The following is a 15,347-nucleotide window of genomic DNA, read 5'->3' as shown; positions in this document are numbered from 1 at the left end:
TTTGGCGGCGGGTCCCGGAGCAGAAGGGCCCCCCCGCTGCCAAAGACCACGGGCCCCCAGAATCCTCTGGGCGGCCTTGTTGTCAAGTGTTTTGTGCATCTGACATGAGCTGCTGCAAGAGGCCCACCATCAGTCCGATGCAGCCAGATATAATGAGCACCTGTGGACTCTTGGGACTTGCACAGTTCAAAGGCACTTATGTGATGCTGTGTATATATATGGCCCTTAAATTGTATGCCAAGCAAAAAACCCATTGATTTGACTATATTACACCTTTTTTGTATACTGATGATCGTGCAAAGCCTGAAAAAGGTTCACAAGTTATCTGTTTTTTCAAATCATGCAGCCTTTAACTGAACACTGTACTCTTGATGTGGTCCTACAAAAGCTGTAAAAATGTTCACATTATTAGTCTGAGAAGAGACCATATGTGCTCCAGAAGATCTGTTTGCTTTATTCCTATCCTTAACTTTATTTTTCACTCTTGATCTTTGCCCATATTACAACCCTAACCAGTTTTCCCCCTGTCCCGCCCCCACCCCATCCCCCTGGTAGTGTTTTATCCTAATCTGTGTTAATATCTGTTGCTAATACCTATGCTAATCTCTGCTAATTTAAGCTCCTCGCTAAGAAGTCACGTCCTTGTACTGGAAAAGTGCTATGATTAGTTTGGTTTCTTATGCTTCGATTTTTTTTGCTCTGTAGATTTTATTTCATATATTTTGCTTCCTAAATAACCTGTATAAGTTTTGATTTATGAAAGTACTATTGTCGTACCTGCAATGAAATGAAGATGTTTGTGGTCCACTAAAATAGTAGTCACGTTCAATCTTCGAGTACTCCCAGTGACTCTTCTTCCTAAATCATCTCTTGAATGTGAACAGAGGTCTCATTTTAAAGTGTTCCCTGTTCCTAGAGTTACAGATATCTTCCATTGAGGTTGATGAAATAACTGGTGTGTTAAACAGCTAAAGAAAAGTCAGTGAAGACATAACTTGGATGTATGTCTGTATAGGCAGTAGAATTTTTCATCATAAGAGCAGGTAGAACACTTTTTTCCAGGAAACTAAAGCACTTGGTATACATGTAGTAAGTTTACCCTTGACCACTGTCAAGGTTTCTTTCCCCACTCTGAACTTATGGGTACAAATGTGGGGACCTGCATGGACACTTCTAAGCTTAATTACTAGCTTAGATCTGGTAACACTGCCACCACCCAGAATTCTAGTGTCTGGGGCACTCTGTTCCCCCAAAACTTGGTCCCCTCCCTGTGTTGCCTTGAGGGACTTCACCAATTCCCTGGTGAGCACAGGTCCAAACCCCTTTTATCTTAAAACAAGGAGAAATTTATCATCCCCTCCTTTCCCCCCACCAATCCCTGGTGAGTCCAGATCCAATCCCCTTGGATCTTAAAACAAGGAAAAATCAATCAGATTCTTAAAAAGAGAGCTTTTAATTAAAGAAAAAAGGTAAAAATTATCTCTGTAAAATCAGGATGGAAAATGCTTTACAGGGTAATCAGATTCCTATAGACCAGAGGGCTCCCCTCCTAGCCTTAGGTTCAAAGTTACGGCAAACAGAGGTAAAATCCTTCCAGCAAAAAAACATTTACGAGTTGAGGAAACAAAAATAATACTAACACGCCTTGCCTGGCTAATTACTTACAAGTTTGAAACATGAGAGACTGATTCAGAAAGATTTGGAGAGCCTGGATTGATGTCCTGTCCCTCTCAGTCCCGAGAACGAACAAAAAAAAAAAGCACAAACAGAGACTTCCCTCCACCAAGATTTGAAAGTATCTTGTCCCCCTATTGGTCCTCTGATCAGGTGTCGGCCAGGTTTACTTAGCTTCTTAACCCTTTACAGGTAAAAGAGACATTAACCCTTAACTATCTGTTTATGACAACCACTAAAACTTAAAGGGAAAGAATCATAAGTTTGTCCCTTTTTAAGTACTGCTTTTAGGGGGCAGAGTTGGGGGCTTTTGAGTTCAAGTGGGCTTTACGAACTCTTAACTCCTGAAAATTATTCAAAGATAGGTTTAGTTCATCTGGAACAAACAGAGGGACCTGCGTATGCAGAAGGGACCTGATTGGGTGGACTTACACTTGTCCGGTGGGAACTGGGAAATGAGACTGCTGTCTCTGCCTCCTTCTTGCACCACCAATAACCTGGAGTTGGCAGTAGAGTCTAAATGGGAGCTAGGAGCTGGCCGCATTCAACAGCAACACTCCTGTTGGCCAACCAGTTTTCCATCAAGAGTTAATACTGTTCAGATATTTAACTTTCCCAGGAGCACCTCTGTGACTGCTGTGTGAAGCTGCATGCGCCAGGGTGGCAGAGCCAGTGGAGTGTCGTGGAAAGAACTCTGTTCTTTTTCCATGTGGGTTCTAGTGATCTGTGAGAGTGGAAAGTCTAGCACCCTGCCAAGTTTGCATTACACCCAGCCTCTTCCTCTTAAGGAAATTTTGCAAGGTTCCCCTCAAGTCTTCCAGCCTTTGTAACTCCTTCCACCAGGTTTCTGTGTATGTGAGGAGGAGACCTGGTCCATAATACGTAGTTACTGAAATCAAAGCTTCTCTGAAGATTAACTGGTATTTTGTAAAACAGGATAATATGAATGAAAACCGCATCTTGCACTCAGGAAAATTCAGGTGGAATTCATAAGTAAATCAGTATTAGTTTTGAGAAGCATTATTTGGGAAACATGCTTTGCTGTATCAGTCCCCGTTCAAAACCATGTGTTTAATTTTGTAGGTGTATAATAGCTTTCATCTGAGCATAAATGGGTTTTGGGCCCAGAATTTTTCCATTTATTTGTAAAATCCAAAGCCCTTACTAAGCACATGGAGCAATTTTTTCTCCTTCTGTGATAGTTGCCATTAGGAAGCCCAGAAATGTCTAGCTCCTTTTGGGCCTGATTATAGTGATCCTACAAGTAGGATTTAAGAAGTAGAAATTAGGCCGTTATAATTTTTTTCTGTTGAGTATTTTAACTGTGTGTCCCTGAATAGCTATTATCCAATATGGTCAGGGATGCAACCTAGTGCCCTGGGTGTCCCTAAATGTAACTGCAGATGCTGGGACTGGATGATGGATGGATCACTCAGTTGCTCTGTTCTGTTCACTTCCTTTGAAACATCTGGCACTCGCCACTGTTGGAAGACTGGATACTGGGCTAGATGGACCTTTGGTCTGACCCAGTATGCTCATTTTATGTTCACTGCCAATTCCCTGAAATAGTTATGTAGACTGTGATTATTACTTTATCAAGTTGTAATTATTGAATTATCAAATGCAGACCATTGGCTAACCTAGTAAAGTAAGAATTGCAGTAATGAACAGGGTAGATTGGTGATTTTAAATAGCTTTAATTTAAATCAATGTAAACTGTGATTTAAAACAGCAAGCAGAAAATCTTTATTTAAATAATTGATTTTAAAGCTGATTTTTATTTGTACCTTTTACCTTCTTTTCCTAAAGAGAGGCTGATTCTCATTAGTTGCAAATTAATGCTGGTTACCAACTAAATATAGCCTTTACTCTATATCGAGGGTCAGCAAACTTTCAGAAGTGGTGTGCCGAGTCTTCATTTATTCACTCTGATTTAAGGTTTCGCGTGCCAGTAATACATTTTAACATTCTTAGAAGGTCTCTATCTGTCTATAGTATATAACTAAACTATTGTTGTATGTAAAGTAAATAAGGGTTTAAAAATGTTTAAGAAGCTTCATTTAAAATTAAATTAAAGTGCAGAGGCCCCTGGACCTGAGTGCCACGGAAAATCATCTCGCGTGCCGCCTTTGGCACATGTGCCATAGATTGCCTACTCCTTCTCTATATCATGCTGCCTTCTCCATCCCTGGCAAATGATTTTAAATGTGTTCAGGATCTGGTCAAGAGAGTTGCAGACTCCTTGCAGATTCCTCTTGAGGAGGTGAAAGAGCCTCATCGTAAGTTGCTCAATATCCTGCATTCACCCTCATCGTCCTCTATAGCTTTGCCTGTTAATGAAGCTTTTCTGGACCCAGCGAAGATCTGGCGTACCCCAGCATCTACTCTGCCTCCATGCAAAAAAGCGGATACTTCCTTTTCCAGGATGTAATTCTTAGGTTTTATTTTCCGATCCCTCACCTAACTCCTTGGTAGTTGACATAGCTAATGAACGTGGAAGGCGGCAGCACCACACTAAAACCACGCCTCATCATGAAAAAAAATCCATAAGTGTCTAGAACTACTGGGGAGAATCATAAAACCATAGAATATTGGGGTTGGAAGGGGCCTCAAGAGGTCATCTAATCCAACCCCCTGCTCAAAGCAGGACCAATCCCCAACTAAATCATCCCAGCCAGAGCTTTGTCAAGCCTGACCTTAAAAACCTCTAAGGAAGGAGATTCCACCACCTTCCTAGGTAATCCATTCCAGTGCTTCACCACCCTCCTAGTGGAAAAAGTTTTTCCTAATATCCAACCTAAACCTCTCCCACTGCAACTTGAGACCATTACTCCTTCTGTCATCTGCTACCACTGAGAACAGTCTAGATCCATCCTCTTTGGAACCTCCTTTCAGGTAGTTGAAAGCAGCTATCAATCTCTCTTCCCCCCCCCTCCACCTTCTGCAGACTAAACAATCCCAGTTCCCTCAGCCTCTCCTCAGTCAGTGCTCCAGCCCCCTAATCATTTTTGTTGCTGTCTGCTGGACTCTCCAATTTTTCCACATCCTTGTAATGTGGGGCCCAAAACTGGACACAGTACTCCAGATGAGGCCTCACCAATGTCGAATAGAGGGGAATGATCACGTCCCTCAATCTGCTGGAAGTGCCCCTACTTATACAGCCCAAAATGCCATTAGCCTTCTTGGCAACAAAGACAGTCGACTCATATCCAACTTCTTGTCCACTGTAACCCCTAGGTCCTTTTCTGCAGAACTGCTGCCTAGCCATTCGGTCCCTAGGCTGTAGCAGCGAATGGAATTCCTCCATCTGAAGTACAGGACTCTGCATTTGTCCTTACTGAACCTCATCAGGTTTCTTTTAGCCCAGTCCTCTAATTTATTTAGGTCCCTACCCTCCAGTGTATCTACCACTCCTCCTAGTTTAGTGTCATCTGCAAACTTGCTGAGAGTGCAGTCCATGCCATCCTCCAGATCATTAATGAAGATATTGAACAAAACCGGCCCCAGGATCGACTCTTGGGGCACTCCACTTGATACTGGCTGCCAACTATACATGGAGCCACTGATCACTACTTGTTGAGCCCAACGATCTAGACAGCTTTCTACCCACCTTATAGTTCATTCATCCAGCCCATACTACTTTAACTTGCCGGCAAGAATACTGTGGGAGACTGTATCAAAAGCTTTGCTAAAATCAAGGAATAACACATCCACTGCTTTTCCTCTCATCCACAGAGCCAGCTATCTCCTCATAGAAGACAATTAGGTTAGTCAGGCATGATTTGCCCTTGGGAAATATTACTCCTCTGCCTCCTTATGACTTAATTAGTAATTCTGTGGGCGTTAATGGCAAAGTACAATCATGTCGGTTATCCCAAGCTGAATTATTTTGTTGACCACCTACCAACAGAGGACAAGGAACAATTCCGGGCAGTTATTGCAGAGGGCCATCTACTTGCCAGAACAGCCCTGCAAGCGTCCCTTGATGCCACTGATACTGCCACCCATTCAATCGCTGCAGCAGTAGTGATGAGAAGAGCATCCTTGGCCCTAATTCTCTGGATTCCCAAAAAGGTTCAGAATACAGTAGAGGATCTTCCATTTGATGGGTCTAAGTTGTTCGCAGATAGCAGAGACTTGTCTATGCTAACCTTAAAGGACTCGAGCTACCTTATACTCTCTTGGCATTTACCCCCCCACACCCCACACACACACCCCTACCTACCTACAAGGGAAAGCTCAATAATCCCAGATGGCCCAGAAATCTCGCCCTACTCAATTCCTTACCTTTCAGAGGTTGTATAAACCACACCAAAAGAGGCCGAGATTCCAGAAAAGGAAACCGTCCAATTCTCAACCTCCCGCCTCTCACTTGTCCATCTCCAAGCTGCAATTTTGACAGGTTCATCAAGGGCTCAAATTTGCGGTACTTATCTTCAGCTGTGCGGAGTCACCAGTCTTGCTCACTTTGGCGACTGTCCTTACCACTTCAGACATGCCTGGAAGACCATCTCTTTTACTACATTTCCACTAATGAATCCCGTCTTTTGGAGACCCCTCTCACAAGAGCTTGCTTCATCAAGATATACTGTCGCTTACATCTGGGAGCTATAGAACCAGTCTCCAGGCAACACAGAGGGAAGGGAGTTTTATTCAAGGTATTTTCTGGTACCAAAAGAGTGGAAGTTGGAGGCTCATCCTAGACTTGAGACTACTCAATACCTGTGTGAAGGCACAAAGATTTTAAATGGTGACACTTGCAGTGATTCTGTTACTAGAGCAAAAGGATTGTTTTTCAGCACTGGACCTTGAAGATATGTATTTCCATATTGCTGTCCACTCATCCCACAAATGATTTACCTTTCACTGTCAGTCAGGACCACTTTCAATACCGAGTGCTCCCCTTCAGCCTGTAATCTGCTCTGAAGTTCTTCTCAAAAGTCATCAGTAGTAGCAGCTCAACTCCGAAGGAAAGGTATTTTAGTATTAATGGATGGTTGATGGATGATTAGCTGCTGAAAGGCCGCTCTCCGGGAACTGACGTCTCAAGCAACCTCTGAGGCCATAGGTCTCTTCCTCAAATTAGGCATACAATTGAATAGCCACAAATCCACTTTGACCCAGCCAAAACTTAGAATTTATAGGGACACACCTCAATTCAGTGACAACAAGAGCCTACCTTCCTCTGCCCAGATTTGGGGCCCTTTCCAATATAGCCAGTGCAACTCAACTGACTCCCAAACCACAGTCAAGAATGTCTTCAGTTCTTGGGGCACATTGGCAGCTACCACCTTCATTACAGAACATGCAAGGCTCCAAATGTGTTGCCTTCAAGGGTGGCTCAGAATGGTTTATTCACCATGCAGACAGTTGAAATATTCTGCTTTTCGTACCTACCTCTGTAAAACTATCAACTGGTGGAAAGACCATCACAACATGTGCACAGGAATTCCATTTGCATGTTCTTCCCCAGCAGTCGTCATGTGGAAGCATGCCTCCTTGCTAGGGTGGGGAGCACAACTAGACATTCAGATGACCCAGGGCAAGTAGATGCTGAAAGAGGCCATACTACACATCAACCTCCTGTTACTCAGAGCAGTCGGATACACCAGTATCCATTTCCGATCACTAATTAGGGATAAACACATAAAGATCATGATAGACAGACAGTATATCATCCATGTTTTACATCAGTCGCCAAAGAGGAGCAAGAGCCCCCTCTCTATGTGCTGAGGTTCTCAAGCTTTGGAATTGGTGCATATGCTACTCCTGGTGGAATTCTGCACCAAAAAAATTAAAATTCTGCAAATTTTATTTGTCAGAATAACACAAAATAATCACATGAGTTTCAATTATTTTTTGATAATTTATTTCAAAATACTTGTCAGCAAGTATGTCTGAAACTGTACAGACAACAAAGATTCAGGAAATCTTTTTTGACAAATGGATTCCTTACTAGACATATTAATACAGAACTGAGTAATCATTTAAACTACAATGCAGAACTGTATTTTTCAAACCCCTCAGAAGCCAAGCTATGGGGGAGTCGGGGTAACAGAAGAGCTGAGGGAGAAGGAAGTAAATTGCTGGAAAGGAGTGTGAGTGTGAAGTTGGAGAGTTGTCAGATGTGGATGGGAAAAGGTATGGAACAGGTTTTTTCTGGGGGTGGGGAGGGATTGGGTGGGGAGCTCCCCCCCCTCCCCCCTTGCAGACCCTGGCTGACCCCTAGCCTCTCCCATTCAGTCAGGCACATCTGCCCGTGTCCCCATGTGTTCCTGCACCCCATGTGTCCTTGTAGCCTCTGTCCACATGTCCCCCCCCGCCCCATTCCCTTGTGTCCCTGTACTCCTTCCCCTGTCGCCATGTGTCTCTGTACCTCTACCCAGCCACCCTCTGTGTCCCTGTGCCCCCTCCCCTGTCGCCATGTCTCTCTGTACCTCCCTCCCCCCTGTTGCCATGTGCCTCCACTCCCATTCAGCCCTGCCCCAGTCTGTCCTCCCCAACTAGCCCTTATGAGCCCATGTCTGGACCCAGCACCCCACACTGTCTCCCCATAGCCCTTGTCTCTTGACCCGGCCAACTGTGAAGAAGGAACTGCAGGCTCTCTTCTCCCACTGGCAGGGAGCTGCTGCTTTGTTCTATCGCCACAATGCCCTCTGGTGGGAAAAGATGGAACTGCAGAAGCTTACTTCTATGCAAAAAAATATAAATCTGCGATGCTCATTAATTATGCACATGCACAATAGTGCAGAATTCCCCCAGGAGTAATATACAACCAGATCATTACCACAGTGGCCTCTCACTCAGGGGCTGAGAATGTGACTACAGATGCACTCAGCAGGCACTTCAAAGATCATGAGTGAGAAATAAACCCCACCATATTATACCACATTTAGTCAGTGGAGCACCCCTCAGACTTATTCACCAAAGACTTACACTGGAAATTTACCCACTTCTGTTCAGCTGGCAGACAGGATCACCAATTCTCTGGAGGATGCTTTTCACTTTCACTAGTTGTCAATTCTCCTATATGCCTGCTCACTGACTCCCCTAATAGCCAAAGGTATGCTCAAAATAAAGAGACCAAGCCAGAGTCATCCTAATACTTCTGACCTGGCCCAGGCAAATGTGTTTTTCCTTACCTGATGCTGCTGCCCATTCGGTCTCTGATTTACTCGTCATCACTCCCCTCTCCCAGGAAGGCAGGAAGATTTTTCCACCCCAGTCTCCCAGTACTTCATCTCAAAGCATGATTGGTCATGGCTCACAATATTAGAGACTGCCTGCTCAGAAGACTTAAAAAGAGTACTATTACACAGCAGGAAACAATCTATTTGCTACGCGTCTTCTCAAAAATGGCTGAGGTTTGCCTGGTAATGTGACCTCAGGCAGGTTTTATGGATTACCTCATTGCTTCTAGACATAGGAACTAAACTGATAACTCTGGAAAACCTTGGGACTATTGGTGAGCTCCAGAAGAGTCCACCTAGCAGCCATCACGGCTTTCCACGCACACAACCTTCCTAAATACAGGGTTATTCCATCTTTGCCCATCCAACCACAACAAGATTCCTCAGAGTTTGGAAACCTTTTTGCTAGTTCAGCACCCTATTCTGGTATGAGACCTCAATCTGGTCCTTAGCTGCCTCACAAGACCACTGTTTGAACCAGTGGCTACCTGTTCACTGCTCCATTTGTCAAAGAAGACTGCATTCCTGATAACCATCGCATTGCATGATGGGTTGGAGGAATAGGGGTCCCTGATGGCATACCCCCTCCTTTAAGGACAAGGTCACACTATGGCCCCACACCAACTTCTAAGCTCACGTTTCTTCAGAGTTCCATATCAATCAGCCCATTCACCTGCCTGTCTTCCACCCTAAACCACATCGAGATAACCAGGAGGCATTGCAACACACCCTTGACGTTAGGCGAGCCCCAGCCTTCTATCTGGATAGGACAACACATTCTACAAGGTCCATTGCCACTTCTATGTCCTTCCTGAAAAAAAGTGCCCATTATTGAAATCTTAAGTTTCTACTTTGGTGTCTGTCACCAAACACTAAGCTATAACTCATTACTCTGCTTCTGATACTGTTTGGCTTTCCTGTATTTTCTTCCATACTGGACTCTGCTCCGAAGCCCCCTGTACCTTAGGTGACTAAGGGGGGATATGATAGGTGTATAAAGTCATGAATGATGGAGAGAATGTGATTAAGGAAGTGTTATTTACCACTTCACAACACAAGAACTAGGGGGTCATCCAATGAAATTAATAGGCAGCAGATTTGAAACAACCATAAGGAAGTATTTCTTCAGGCAATGCACAGTCAACCCGTGGAACTTGTTGCCAGAGGATGTTGTGAAGGCCAAAAGTGTAAATGAGTTCAAAAAAGAATTGGACCAATCCTCCATGAACATGTCTATCGATAGTTACTAGCCAAGTTGGTCAGGGATCATGCTCTGAGTGTCTCTAAATCTGAGTGCCAGAAGCTGAAAGTCCATGACAGAGGATGGATCACTTGATAAATAGCCCTATTCTGTTCATTCCCTCTGTAGCATCTGGGACCAACCATGGTCGGAAGACAGGTGAATGGGTAAGATAGATCATTGCTCTGACCCAACATTGCCGTTCTTATTCAGCATGACAGTTCCCATTGTACAAGGAAGAAAATGGTCTAAATAACTAGAATGGTGATCATGCGGTAGTTACTGAAATAACAAACGTTGTTATATTGCACAATCAAATACAAATATATTGTCTATAACCAAGGGGAAATTAACCATTATGGTTTATGCATTGACAAATACTTGTTTAAACAACAAATTTCTTTGGTAATTGATAAATGTGGGAAGAGTGAGTAGAAGCACGTGTAAAGTGGGTAAAAGTGTTTGCACACTGCCACCTGTGGATCAATGTGTTGAACCAAGCAATGAAGTATAATCTATAGTAGTTAGCAAAGAAAGCAAGTGAAAGAGGCCCGTCGTTTAGCTTAGCACAAAATTGCAAAGAGGGTCATGTTTGGTGGTGGTCATGTTCTCCAAAATTTCCTTTTTCAGTGTTACATTATTAATGTAAACCTAGTCACGTAAGGGAAATTAGATTAGGTATCCAAACAAAAATCTTGTTTAACTTGTAAAGACTTACATTTCTCCTTGGGCTTTTGACTCTCTTTCAATCCTTGATGTAATGGTTACTGTAATGTAAAAGTTCACAATGAATGAGATCATAGGAAACAAATGTGCCCATGTCTTGGAATCCAGTAAATATAACTTCATGGTACTGAGGCTTTTAAAAAGTACTAAGGCATCAACTTTGGAGCTATAACTTAAGCAGAACTGTGGGATAACAATAAAAAAGCGTCAAAATTCTGTGCATTTTGGGGTGTTTTGGTCATTCTTTTTAAGCTGGTAACTGCAGTATATTCTAATTGCTTTTTTTAAATTTATGCTGTGAAAAATAATTATGGAGTATGAGACTCCTCTGTGGGGCCCCTGACTCTGTACTTCATCACTGTTTTTATAAGAAATCTACTAACCAGCAAGGTTTACAGGAATACTTCACTTACATAAGTGGCCTTTCCCCCCCAATCTTTCATTCACAATTGTTTCCCATATCCTTATTAGGATACCAAACAAATTCAAACTGTGAGCCCTAATACAGCCTACCTCTCTGGAGGAGTATTGTGTTTACTTTCATGGAAGATTTCACCAGTTTCTAAATCTGTGGGTCCAAGACGAAATGCAGTTTTTGGCTCATCTAAATGGTTAAGTGTACAGTGTGTTGTGCATGCACACAAACACATACTCTTATTTCCCATAACTTAATAATAGAACAAGAAGCAATGGGCTCAAACTGCAGCAAGGGAGATTTAGGTTGGACGTTAGGAAAAAGTTCCTAACTGTCAGAGTAGTTAAACACTGGAATAGATTGCCTAGGGAAGTTGTGGAATCTCCATCTCTGGAGATATTTAAGAGTAGGTTAGATAAATGTCTATTAGGGATGGTCTAGACAGTATTTGGTCCTGCCATGAGGGCAGGGGACTGGACTCGACCTCTCGAGGTCCCTTCCAGTCCTAGAGTCTGAGTTTATTTACTTAATACCTATGGGCGGTCTCCGCTAAACAATATTGCAGTAAAAGCAAAATCCAGTATTATATATCAGCTTTTCTCAATTTCAGTTTTAAGAATTATAGAACTATGTGTCCGTTACTATCTGGGAAACCGTTGCAGGTCACTGAAATTTACAAATTAGAGATAAACAAGTGCATCACTATCAGCTTTGTTCAGTTACTTTGACAATTGTAGTTTTAATTTTCTGACTTATCATAATGGATCAGCAAATGTACTTTAATTATTTTTACAAAATACAAATGCTTAGTAATAGGAGACTTCCGCAGTGGTCTAGCATTAAAGATTTTATTGAAAGATGGGGAACAGCCATCAATTGTTTGTGTATTATAGTCTGTAGTTTAGCTAAATTTGGCTTTAGTGTAGTTTTGCTGTTGAAAAATAAAGCCAGACTTTCCCCTTTCTATGCAGAGTACATTTTCCCCCAAAAAATATTTTTATTGCTGCTACAAGTGAATAGTAAAATCATAATCTCTTAGGTAAAAAGGATACCAAGAAAAACGGTTTAAAAGGTTGTTGGTCACTTAAGCTGCAGCCATATAGACTGTACAAAAGCAGTGAAATAAAATTGTAGGGCACACATTGAAGGCTTATACAAAATTTGGAGCAAGTCAAACAAAGCAAAAGGGGATCTCAGTTCATCCAAATATACCAGTAAGGATATTGTAGTTTGGTTTCTCAATCAGATCAGTTTTGTACATTGATTTCCCTTGACATTCAGATGTACCATGAACTGAATTCTAAATGAGAGGAGGAGATGCAGAAACCACCAGCCACAGTTGTCCCCAATTCGAACCGTGACAATCTCAGTAAAGAGGCCAGTTATTGAACTACCTCTTGGCCTCTATTTGTTACATACCAGGTGAGGCAATATGGGGAAATTTGCAGTACCTATTTCCCTTTCTGTACGCTTTAAAAACTTCTGTCTCTAGAGCTGATAACTGGGCATCTTTCACAGGCTATCCGTGCATTCTAAAGAAAACAAAGAATTCAAGCCTCATTGTTAGAGAAACTGAATTAGGTCAATTACAGCAACAAACTGTTCTGTAAATAAAACAGTATCAAACTTTGCTGCTTTGATTGTTGTATACCGTATTCACTACTGTTCTTTCAGAGTTCTGATGGAATGCTTTTGGGTGGTTGTTCCAGGCCACTGGTAGGAACACCAGCAGCTCAACATGAGGAATTCTGTGCTAGTGTTGGTACTACTGTACCTTGCTCTCTGGATCAATGGAGGACTTTAGTCTCCAGGGCTGTCAATCAAGTGCCTGTCTTATGAGTGCTAAATTCACAATTAAATAATTGCAGATCAAAAACCTGCATGTCAAAGTGACTTTCAGAGAGATTCATAGTAGTCAAATCCAGTTGATATGGGGAGGTAGGGCTGTCACCTTAAGATCCAAACACAATTTTTTTGTAAAGAGGGGAAATGGTTTTATGTGCATCCAGTTTATTCAGTGTTCAAGGAACTGCCACAGAAATGGAAGCAATCCTTGATTTGTTTCCACAACTCTTGTCTTTCTGGTTATGTCCTTTCTAAAAGCATACCAGGGATGTTTTGTTTTTTTTAAAACGCAAACTTGTATTTTTCTCAGTTAGAACAGACTTGAAGATCTCTGTGTAGCTTGAAGACTTCTTTTACCAACAGAAGGTGGTCCAATAAAAGATATTACCTTACCCACCTTGTCTCTCTCTAATAAAATATAGGCAGGCAACATGCTAGTGAGCAAATACTCTGAAGTTTTATAATTTCCCCCAAAAGGTATAAACACAGAGGACTGTTTATATAGCAACAGGCATAATTTCATTGATTCCCCAAGGTTGTTTATATAGCAGCAGGCATTATAACACTTTCTATTTTGATTATTGCATTGCTTAGTCGTCCAAGTCGTGGCCAACTCTTTTATACTAAGAAAAGGGATCCAGGATCTTGTAAAACAACCAACTCTACCATTGTTATTAATTAATTAATTTGTATCCCAGTATTTATTGTATCAGAAACCCTTATAAATGGCTGGCTTCTAACCAATTCTGTAGAATTCATTCAGAGAACATTTTGTGCCTCTATTTCTTAACTTTCACATTTTTAAATGCGTGGAGCATGTTTTAATCTCCAATTTGTGTGTAGTAACAGGCGATTCAGATCATCATTTATCTGAACATAGTTGAGAACTACAGTTGAGCTATGTATTTGCAATTACTGGTATAAGTCTATTTAATACTTACATTAACATGCCCAGAGAACGAACAATGCTCTTTAAAATCAAGATATACTGTTATGGGGGGAGTGCTGCATATGTTAACTGATTGTTAAACTTTAACTCTGACACTTGTGTAGTATCTAAACGTGTCTACTCTGCTTACAGATTAGGAAAAAAAGCTGCAAGATTTCAGTCTAAATTGTGGCTTTGCAGAGTAAGACATTTAAGCCAGGTGGTAATGTGAATCTAGCTGTCCTGTCTGTTTGGAGAAATGTTTCCACACATCCTAGAACAGAGTACAAATTAGTATACCACGGGGGGACCTAAAACAACAAATAAAATTTCAAGAAACAATGAACAGATAAATATAGAATGGCAGCAATCAACTGAACTCTCAGCTAAGTATGTATTAACCCAGCCACTACATACTTCCTGCTGAACTTAATTAGTATTTTCTATATCTACTAATCATCTGGCGTTTATCATTCTAGTGTTCTAATATGTTGAAACTGTCTCAGCTTCCTGCGCACTTAAATTGTCATTCATTCTGTGTACCCGTTTTTCAAAAGTAACAGTGTCCTCCATATAATACAAGCTATTCTTTCAAGTGTGGCAACAACATATTTCCCACAAGTACCGAGGACACTTCAAAAGTCTAATTCTTCTAGCCAGCCAGTCTTGGTATTTCTGTTTCTTTGTGGAGACCTTCTGAATTCCAAGATTGAGTCTTTACTTTGTATTAGCTTATCACAATGTAAATTCAGAATACAGAAGAGGAAAGCTATGTAATATGTAGTGAATTATTATAAAAGTGTAAGCCTGCAATGAGTAGTCAGATATTACTATCTTGTTCTACTCTGGTATGCCATTTACCCATCAGAGTTCTAAAGAGTTATCAGCCAGGTAACATGATTGCAATTATAAAAGCTTTGTATAAAGACACTGTCAGTGCCATAAGAACTGGTGGAAAATTTAAGCGACAGGTCAGTTTGGTGTAAGACAGGGGACATGGAATCAAGGGGAGTTTTTAGGGAGGGATTTGAGAGATAGTGGGATCTTCAGGGGTAGGTCTGTTTCACTGTGTGCATATAGTACCTAGCACAGTGGGCCCTTATCTTGGCTAGGGTTATAGTTGTTTATAAACGTTAAGTGGTAGAATTTAAGAGATGGGACCACTGCAACAGATGTTCCCAAATTGTGGCAGGCCCCCCCCAGGAGGGGGTCACGGAGGGGATAAATTTACCCCTTATTATAAAACAAATTGCCATTTTCTACTCATTTTTGTCAAAATATAACGTTAAGAGGGAAGCCCTGTTGGAATGGGCAACTTTTGATGGTAGC

The 15,347-nt window shown here is 41.8% G+C and overlaps 2 protein-coding genes across 5 annotated transcripts in view; both read left to right on the top strand.

Moving 5' to 3' along the window:
* DGAT2 (diacylglycerol O-acyltransferase 2) overlaps positions 1-15,347 on the top strand; it is a 660,465-nt gene that overhangs the window by 165,977 nt on the left and 479,141 nt on the right. The window lies entirely within an intron of this gene.
* Positions 1-15,347, top strand: part of UVRAG (UV radiation resistance associated) — a 185,041-nt gene that overhangs the window by 97,056 nt on the left and 72,638 nt on the right. The window lies entirely within an intron of this gene.

The sequence above is a fragment of the Gopherus flavomarginatus genome, chromosome 1 (genome assembly GCF_025201925.1).
Source record: "Gopherus flavomarginatus isolate rGopFla2 chromosome 1, rGopFla2.mat.asm, whole genome shotgun sequence".
Classification (NCBI taxonomy): domain Eukaryota; kingdom Metazoa; phylum Chordata; order Testudines; family Testudinidae; genus Gopherus; species Gopherus flavomarginatus.
Note: the sequence above shows the minus strand (reverse complement) of the source record. Positions and strands in the feature narration are given on the sequence as shown.